The 10,663-nt window shown below is 38.4% G+C and overlaps 1 non-coding gene across 1 annotated transcript; it reads left to right on the top strand.

Annotated features, from left to right (window-relative positions):
* The first annotated feature begins 5,714 nt into the window (after positions 1-5,714).
* Positions 5,715-5,786, top strand: TRNAC-GCA (transfer RNA cysteine (anticodon GCA)). The gene has a single exon. It is a non-coding gene; the product is annotated as a tRNA-Cys (tRNA).
* The last annotated feature ends 4,877 nt before the right edge of the window (positions 5,787-10,663 follow it).

Here is a 10,663-nt window from a genome sequence, read left to right as displayed (position 1 = left end):
ATATTTTTAAATTTAAATGCTGATGTAAGATTTTTTTTATTCAGATTATTGGCGATGTATTATGTCACAGTGGATAAGTTCCCGTGGGGAGATAAAATTTGGATTGATATTGATGTAATGTTACTCTTATCGTATAAAGTTCTGCTATTTATTTCTTTGAAAAACCTCAAGTTTCCTCTTTAGGCGCATTAAAGTTTAATGTAATAACCATTGTCGTGAAAAATGGCAGAGTTGATTGTGTAAGCATTTTACCAACGCACCAAAAAGGTGCCAATGCTTCCGTATCGAATTTTTGTCGTCAAATAAGATCATAGCTGTAACAATAGTTTTTCCCAAGACTCAGTGGTTACAATGAATTCTACTACAGCTGAGCGTTGTTTTTTTCCTAATGCTCTTAGCGCTGACACACCTCTTTGTCCACACCCTAAATACGCTACGTCACGTTTCTCTCTACGATCATATTACGCAATTTATATCTTTTTTTTCTCGATATCCCGGCTTTCTCGACTCTCCAACACAAAGCGCGTAATTTATTGGACATCTCATTTTTTTTTTTTTTTTTCCACTACATGCTTATGTTGTACTCGCCGCAATCCGGGTTTTTGTAGTAAATTACGATTCTCTGCTCCGTGAACGATAATCGTTCTCAATTATCTACCTGCATATCGATGCCATTTGATTTTCCCTATATATATCGTACAACTCGTAATTTAAAGCGATTAATGATCGCGGTGAAATTTTATTCGTCCAATTGTGTGAAAAAACACATTTCTCCGTCGAATTTTTTAATAAAATAAACTTTGGCGTTGTCCATGTATCTTCGATAACTTATAAGTGATTTATCAGTATAGTTAAGATATGGAAAACATATTTTTATTTTTGATGCTAACAAATTCATAAAGTTTCACAATGAATAAAAAGCATTTCCAGCTGAAACAATACGTGGAAAAGTATTCCAGATGTTATTTACACTCATTTACGCAACTATTGGGAAAAAAAAAAAGTTATTCACGAATGGCTAACTGTCCAACGCACCTGACCCACATATAGTATATAATGTGAAACGGTAATTTTGAAAACAAAGAATCAGCGATATCGATGATTGTAAATTTTTTTTCCCCCCGCTAATTACATGCCACAACAATGACTTCCCTGTTCTCCGCCGTGCACTTGTTCAATGTCAAGGAATGACAAAAAAAAAGTGTAGATTTATCTGTACGCCATTATCATCGGAACGAGTACAAAAATAGCTTCGAAAAATCAATAAACATCCCATGTCTGTAACTGTCATTTACGTAATAGTGTTGAGCGTACATGTGGTTATCACTCATACGGCGCTGTAATTACATTACACCGATTGATTCGAATTTTCGCCCCACGATGGGCATTAAAAATTCCTTCTGATGTCAAATCTGATGAACGTCCATCATCCACATAAACGAACGAGCGTTATAATAATCCCCAACGCGCGTACGAGCTACATTATGCTGTACTCTCGGCCAACTTGATTCCTCTCAATAATGCAACAGTTCGGGCTTGTCCATTGAGCGAGAAAGTTCCCTCCAATTATTACACTCGTCGCAACGTCTAAAGCATTGGGGGAAAAAAAAAAAAAAAAAAAAAAAATTAACCCACTCGTACTTCGCATCATTTACCCGCACGCCTCCACTTCGAATTCCACTGTTCAGGAATTCCCTCTGCCAACGACATATAGTATAGCATAAAACATTCATCGCGCGGGATATCCTCCACTCGCTGCGAGCTCATGACTTGTGTACCTATATATGTGTATGCGTGTGCAGAGAGACTCTTGGAAGGGAATCCTTGATGGGTAGATACACTGGAAAACCGTGCATAAATCGCTCGTAAGGAAAAGCGCGAAAATTTGAGGCGAGTCGTTGGGAAAGTAAGTGTAAGCGCAGGTGCAGCTCCTTTGTACGAAAAGCGTTCACGCGGGAAACAAAAAAAAGCCCCGCAATCGAAGAGGACGATGAGAGGACAATCGATATTGTGTGTGTGTGTGTGTGTGTCGAGGGAAAAAGCATATAGGAGGTATATATAGGAAAATGGTGCACGGGAAGAGCGAGGAGGAAGCTCGGTGTACACGTATAAATATATACGGCACGTGCAGGCGTGTACGTCTAGAACGAGGGAGGCAGGAAGGGCAAAAAGAGGGCGCTAAGAGGTGAAATACCGGAGCAGGAAAAAAGAGGTGGCTCCGTGGGTGTGTGTGTGTGTATATGCAGACAAAAAAAAGCCATATTGTACGTACGCGGGATGGCGGAGCGAGAGAAAAAAAAGGAGCCAGCTTGCGAAAAAAAGGGGGTGGCCGGGGAGGACGCAACGAGATAAGCAGCGATAGAGATAGAGAGAGAGAGAGAGAGAGACTTCACCCACATCGATTCTCCCCGTCTTTATCTGTCGTTAACTCGACGCCGCCACCACCACGCGCAGCGCTTCGTCCTTGGTCTGGCTCTCTATCTCTTTTACACCCTGTCGCAAGCTCCTTCTTCTCTCTCTCTTTTTCACCCCCATCGGAAGAAATTCACTTTCGAGGAGAGACGAAGGAAGAGGGTTAACCCATACGCATGTCGCAGTGGCGAGAGCGAGCGAGAGGGGGTGAGCTGGGAATAATCAATGGGCGTGCCCCATTGGTCGAAAGCCCTTGCTCCGGTCCGTGCCCATTGGACGTAACTCGCGTGGCTGGGCGTGGCTTTTCAGATGAGCTTTCGTTGTGTGTCATCGCTTATATTGATCACGCGCCCTCGCTCTTTGCCCGTGTACTTATGTATATACATTGTCCACACGTACAACTTCTACTTTGTATATATTTATGTACATGTGCACTGTATCCGTCCTGTGTTTCTACACCCACACACACACACATATATATATATATAATTTCGTAATAGCGTGAGGAAAAGGACGCGCGAGCGCAGAAAGAAAAATCCACGGCTTTGCGCTCCCATTTGACCTTCTCCGATAAAAACTCGAAGTACTTGCATTTTTTTTTTTTTTTTTTTTTTCCGTCAAGCGACAGAGTAAAACTGTATTTATCAGTATGGGTCTGCCTTTGTACTATTAACGAGACGTTACACAATTATGAAAATATATGGTAATGCTTGCGGGACAAACTCGGAGGTTTTGCCTCAAGAGAGAGAGAGAAGAACTACAAGACTACATAGTCGGGAATCGCGGCCGCGCTCTTCAGCAGGTTTGCTTTATTTGTACACCGTTCCATATTTAGAGGATGACTGCAGGGGGTGAAGTAGAAGGGGAATGGGGTAGACTAACGTGGGGGGGGTAGGGAAGGGGGGAGTGGGTGAAAAAAAAAATGCGAGGACGGCGAGGGTATAGCCGGTACGGCGTTTTGATGGATTAATTCGCAAGCCGAGCGGAAAGCCAGCCACTGCTCTAGAAACTGCTCGTTTTTTAACCGGCCTCTCTTCCGCGTTTGTACCCCTGATGGCCGCGAGCTCGTGTTTTTGGTGTATACGCACAGGTACACCAGCTATACCCAGGTTGTTGCGCTATACTCCCGTACCACACTGAGGGAGCGCGGCAGCCATCTCGAATGATTTGTTTTCGTTGAATTCTTCATGGTGACGGAGAGCCTTAATCGCGGCGCGTGATTGGAAAATGAAAAATTTACCAGTCTCGCGTTTTTGCGTTGCCGCACATTTTTTCACCACTCGTATGTACGCGTTGATGCAGGCTTTGGTTTTATTATGTTTCTGTCCCCTCTAAATATTGAAGGACAAAGAGACGCTATGCGTATCAAGTTGCAAGGGGCTCTTTGATTTTTTTAACTTTGTAGTTTATCGCTAAAGTCAAGATCATTTTTACTACATTCCGCATGAAGGAACCTACGTATACATTTATACTGAATTTTGTATAAATTAATATATATGTACACGCTCACGGAACATTCGACAAGCCATACTTTAGTCAAACTTTACTGACTCATCGAATCAACGTTAGTTCAGTTAATTTTATATGGTTTATCCTCCAATAACATTTGTGTAATAAGAAATCTAACTACGCTCATCGAGACTAATACTTAATGATGTATACTCAAGAAATTCGGCTACTATTATGTGTGTATATATATATAGGAGTCCTTTAACAATTAACTAAAATATGAGAAACAAAAAAAAAGTATAATCGTATCAAAAGCTCACTGTTTTACTTACTCTTCTGTTAATTTCGTATAATTGTTATTTTTACAATCTATCACAATTCAGGATTCATTAGCTAAAATCTTGATAAAAGATTTGACTAATTATTAATAAATCAATTTTTTAATAAGTAAATAAATTTTGCCCAAAGGTAATTTATAATTACAAAGGATACGTTATTAGCTCAAAACTAAAAAAAAAATAAAAAAAAAAAGGTTAAATTTCATAAATTCCAATCCATAACCCATCAAAGCTCATCGACAATGTCACTAAATAATACATACAGTCAAAGGAAAATTCATGGTCCCATCAGAGTATCATCTCCTGTAAATTTTCCAAAAACCAAGCTGATCCCCGTAATCGCTAAAACCGAAGGGGGTGGGGAGGGGGGTAGTCGTCCTTAGCGTGGGCGTCGTTGCAGATTGATTTTGAGAGCATGTGCGCCTCAGTCGAGCCGGCATATGGCCAAGTCATGAAGCCACTGGGAGACATACACACATACCCGGGACAGTAAATAACCTCGTGCTATATACCTGTCTCGGCATCCCTGCAGCCATGATATACACAAGCAGAGGGTTCGCCGGCCGTACAGCCATTTGTATGACACCGGGGCAGATTTGTTGTCGCACGAAGGAGGAAGAAGAAGCTTTCCGTTTCGAATGGGCAGTGGTGATGGCCTGCAATTACGACGCTGTGGGGTATCGTCCCATGAGTGTTATCCGCTCTTGTATATTCGATAGACAATGCAAAGAGACGCGTATTTTGACGTTGAATTTTTTTTGTCCTTTTTTATTCTCTTGTCTCGAGTGGGAATTAATTGAGTGACAATTTATTGATGTTTTGAACGCGCGAATGGTTTGGTTCATAGGCCATATTACTTGAAATATATGTACAAGAAAAATTCATGTCATCTTAGCAAAGTCTTATAAAGTGTAGGAGTATCAATTAATACAATACTACAAAATGGATCAAGTGTCATCATAAAAATACAACATTTTTACTTATTTACATTACTTACATTTTAAAATACCACGGCATTTATATTGATTCGATAAATTGAAATTTTGAAAAAAAATTATACATCTTACAATTTACATTGTTTTGATTTCTTAATTTTAAAGGCAAACTATCGTAATATTTTACGTAATAATCTAATCACTTTTTGGATTAAAAAAAAAAAATAACTTTGAGGAATAAATTTAAATAAAAAAATAAAATAATGATAATAATAATAACATTTCTTGACTTTGATATATGATAGAGAACATTTTAGTGCTGCAAATAAAGGACAAGCAGCATACTTATCATTTTGCAATCAGATTTTCAGTATGAATAAATGCTTCTTCATTTCAACCACTAGATTTAAAGTATACTATTTATTTTTATTTTTCTCCCTTATTTCTGCAGGAACTAAAATATTTTGACGATGTTATCTACGCGCAGACGCTGCGAGAAACTTTTTTCCTCGCTTTCTTATATATAGTAACGCGCGACCCAAGTCGTACATAAGCGCTTTCTCACGCACCACCATCAAGTGGGGATATAGCTCAGTGGTAGAGCATTCGACTGCAGATCGAGAGGTCCCCGGTTCAAACCCGGGTGTCCCCTACAAAAATTTTTTTTTTTTGCTGATTATTTTTTATTAATGGTAATTAACAAATAAAAATCAAGAGTGCATTGGAGAAGAAGATCCAATGTACTTTTGTCACGTTGATGTTGATTGCACAATTTTATTTCTTTTGATAAATAGTCTTTAAAATATTTTTCTTCTACTAAAGTCTATTTTTACAACAATCGTATATTTATCATTCCTTTTTATAACAAACAAGTGGTCTTTTAACGTTTAATGCATCGACAACCCCGGATTTTACTGTTTTTGAGACAAATTTACTTTACTACTTTGAGAACTAACAGTCAGAAACCGATCGACTCCCCAGTTAAGTAACATTTATCAACATTTACTCTAATCAGTTGCATAAGCTAAATTAAAATACTTTAAAAAAACGTTCTTTACTTCTCGTTTGCCAGCATCTTCCAAAGAGTAGGCTTAATTCACGATTTTCATTATTTTTTTGTGTCATAGAATTTAATTCTTAAACTTTATATTATATGCAACCTCAATCGATAATAAGTAAAAATACCTACATCGTGTTTGTGTCTAAGGACCAAATTTCTTATCATAATTGGCTCAATATACCTATTTCAGATGTATAATAAATTGAAATTAAATTTTTTTTTTGTACTATATTAACATTAAAAATTGCGTGAAGATTGCGTGAATTCACGTAACAATTAAAAACTCATTCTTATCCAACTGCTATACATATTCGGCTTAAAGAGCTCTATTAAAAAAAAATAATTCAAGTGTAAATATTGTTGTTTAAGTTAACTTGGAATAAATGTTTTATGAAAAATAGTTACCGTTTCAATGCTTAAAAAATATTAAACTTGAAAAAAAATATCATAAAGTATTCAATCACAAATTGTACATCTCTAAATGTAAAATTTTAATTTGTACTATAGTTAATAGCAATCTAAAAAAAAATCCATGTACTTATAATTGTTGATTGCAGATTACTCATTGCATATTAATCACAACAAAGCTTGAGCCGATAAAACAATTCATACACTGAAAAGTTTACGTATTAGGAGCTTGTGTTGGGAAAAATCAATACAATATACTTATAAATCAACACAAAGTCGCCTAAAATCTCAGCGTGTAATCCGCATGTATAACCGATAGCGCACGGTATGTATTAGTATACATGTATTTAAAGGTCAGTGTAATCTCGAAGCGTTTAAGCCGCAAACAGCCATCAGAGCTAAGTACTTATTCGGCAAACCCGTGAAACGCCCGCATTTCAGGCTCTCTCTCTCTCTACGGCTAATACATAGATACTGTCGAAACAACGCTGCTCGCTGGAGTCACAAAGCCGATCGCGCCAATTGGCCGCCGTCCAAATGAAATATATAGGTATCCCGAGACGAGTCTCCCTTTATTGGTGGTTCGTGGTGCTACGTACTTTTACCTATACCTTTGACAGATATTGAACTATTGAGAGACTAACTGTAAAAAATACATGTGATGGTTATTGTTGGGCTGTTTTTTTTTTTTGTTTTTTGTTTTTTTTGTTAAATCGGCAGTGCCAAATGTAAATTTCTGCAGCTGAGTAGGCGGTCTAAGCATTATATTAAAAATATTACATAAATACGAGTGATTGCTTTAATATTGCTGATATAAACTGTTAACTTAAAATAGTTGGGGAAAAAAAAAAAAAACTTGTTAGGTTGTGTTCGCAAAGGCAGCATTATTTTAAGATGTTTGCTCATCATTTTTTCGCAAAAATTGGACGTATCCGCTCATCCGATCCCAACGACATTAAACTACCCGGTACAATCAACCGGTAACAGATATCGTTAAAATCCATACCGGTCACCTTTATCCCTAAAACTGATACAGCTCATTAAGACAGTCAAATAATATATGTATATTCCAACAATAGGTGTACTGCCACCCCGATCGGCACTCAATATAATGTTTGCGGATGAAAAATAACCCACGCATCACCGGGCGCCCCGAAAATTTTCCAGATTGTCCACACATGACTCTTGGCATCAGCCAAAGCGAATAAGCGACAGACCGACAGTGCACCCGAGCACGCACATATACACACTGCATGGGAGTACGTAGGTAAATATAACGAGTAAGACCACGCGCTGCACCATTTAATCGTAGAGAGAGAGAGAGAGAGCCGACGACAGATGGGACCCCACTGAGCCACCATAATCGGCAGCAATGATCGGGGGCTCATGTACATGTATATATATATACACGCACAACCATACCATCAGAGCCCGTGAATTTCTATTCATGAGCTCGAGGATCAATGACAGTACCCATACAGCCCCCCCTCCTACCCCCCCTGAGTTTGTAGTGGCACAGGAGCGCTTTGCGAGGATTATACTGCCGATGCCGTGACGACTCGTTTTTGTATAATCCCGAGCCTTCTCCGACGCGTACTCGTAAAAAGTGATAAATCCTCCAAATGTGTTTGCGCCCGTGGTACATTTGCATGGAAGGGTCGGTATATAAGGGCGCAGGAAAGACGTTTTAGGCTTTTTGTGAAAATCTCGTGAGCGTCACCGCCCGCCAGAGGACACGATGATGTGACACTGCGCGTCGTATATTATATACATATACGCATTCCGTATATACAAGTGATTTATATATTTTTCACAAAGAGAGAGATGCACGTGTATATAATATATGCATGGGTGGTCGTGAGGTGGGGCCCACTCGTACTTTATTACCCACTGTTTTGACAGTCATTAGTATAATGATGCGGACATTATTGGCATTCCAAATCTAGGTATACATGCATTGCGTGATTTTGTTTTTATTTATCATGAAAAAGTGTAAACAATATATTAATACGATAAATCTTGGTATAAGTTATATGATGACTGTTACAGAGGCACTGTAATTATTACAGATAAGAAGACGTGAATGATTGTTGATGGGAATAATTCACTGCACCACGAGCAATTATGTGAAAAAGCACATTCAATCACGTTAAAAGAAAATTAATAAAATAAAATAAAGAAAAGTAATGATCAACCGATCACCCAATTGTTACCCCAAGTTTTCCTGACTCATCGTTTCATGGAACGGAATCTCCCAAATTTCAAAGCTGAGGAAAGGTTTTTACGAAATTACGTCACATCTCTCTATCAGAAGAGATAAAGCGAGAGAGAGAGATAGAGGTATATATAGACGAACAACAAACACCAGACGCGAATAAATAATCCAACGAGGGGCTCTTATCTCGCGGGCTATTTCCATTTAATTCGCCAGCAAAGTGAGCCACCGAGAAATCTCGCCAGCAAATCTGCTGACAAACTTATACATTGCTCTTTGATTTTGAGTGAGTATATAATGTATTACTCCTCTACTCCTCTTCCTTCCCATGTATACCCTCTAAATGATCGCCAAAACACGATGGACGGCCCCTTCGAGCGAATCAGACGCAATAATAACAATAAGCAACTCGCGATACTGATATACAGAGTCGGAAGAAATTTATCGAGCCGGGCGTTTTTTTTTTTTTTTTTTCCTACCCTCCCACCCTCTGTTCCTTAATACGTTACCGGAGCAGAGGATGTGAGAGAGGGTCTTAATTTCTCTTGCGCGACTTCCTCCACGTGGGTAATAATTTAATTGACACACTCTTCATGCGCGAGCAAAGGTCGTTACGGGCGCCCCCTTTCCCCCGTGACGGGGGTGTAAGTGAAGTGCGTGGTATAGAGATGGAGAGAAAAAGGGTCGTCGATGAAAACGTATATGCCATAAACCATAGGGGGGTGGGGGGACCGCTCCAAGAGCCGAGATGCATGGGGTGAAGACAATTGAATTTCATGGGGGTTTGCCCGCTCATCCAGCTAATTGGTTATACGAGCGTATCCGTTTTATTTTTCCGCCTCTTCCTCAATTTTCTTCTTTTTGTTACTTTTTTTTTTTTTTTTTTTCTTATCTTATCTTTTTCACGCGACCAGTCGTATAAAGACATGGAGTTTGAGGTCACCGCTAATGTGACAATGTTCTATATACACAAGTGTGTCTACCATACGCGCAGAAGAAAAATTTGATCCATATTAATATCTGAGACGTGCGTGCGTTGGCTTTTATTTCTTCTCCTCCTTCTTCTTCTTCTTGTTTGTCCTTTCTATTTTATGATGGTTGACGTTAGTGAGGAAATTACTGAGGTAAGATGTTATTGATAGGCTTTTATTGGAGTCTCATTGATCAGACAATTGGATTGCAATTGATGTAATAATATGATTTTTATCACGAAGACGAGTTTTATTGTATTTACGTGACTATTAATCATTTGGAGTCTTCTAAACGTGTATATATAGTATTTATATAATTGGAGAAATTCTTTCAGCTGTTTGAGGAATTTATCAATTACGTTAGCTGAGGGGAATTATGATTAGATTTTTTTTTTTTTCTGAAACTGGTGTAAATGTAACATAAATATCAAGTTGAGGAGCTAGAGTTAATGGACGATGGCTGGGAGTCAGATTTGAATATACATCCATCGCCTTTGGAAATATATTTTCTTTTTATAGTACTCCTTAGGATCTTCTATTGGTCGCTTTTTAAAGACATCAGCTCTTTTAAAAATACATTTTTATGTAAGATAAACTTAATTTTTTTTTTTTACAATAGACATTCTTAAATCGTAAACAAAATGATCGAGATCGTACATACATCGTATAGGCTGAGCGGCAGTAGGTGCGTTCTAAGGGTGTACGAGGAAAAATCGTCTCATACCTACTGAGTAGAACCACTGACCGTGAATTTTTGTAAAATAAAAAAATTAAAAATTATAAATCGTTTTTTTTGTATAAACAGGTAGGTACCGAAGTATGTGTTGCAACGAATAAATAAAAAAAAGGTCACTTCCTCGGAAGTGACTCTTTGT

The sequence above is a fragment of the Copidosoma floridanum genome, unplaced genomic scaffold, assembly GCF_036245765.1.
Source record: "Copidosoma floridanum isolate Cflo_tuat_1 unplaced genomic scaffold, Cflo_Japanese_pri ptg000019l, whole genome shotgun sequence".
NCBI lineage: Eukaryota > Metazoa > Arthropoda > Insecta > Hymenoptera > Encyrtidae > Copidosoma > Copidosoma floridanum.
Note: the sequence above shows the minus strand (reverse complement) of the source record. Positions and strands in the feature narration are given on the sequence as shown.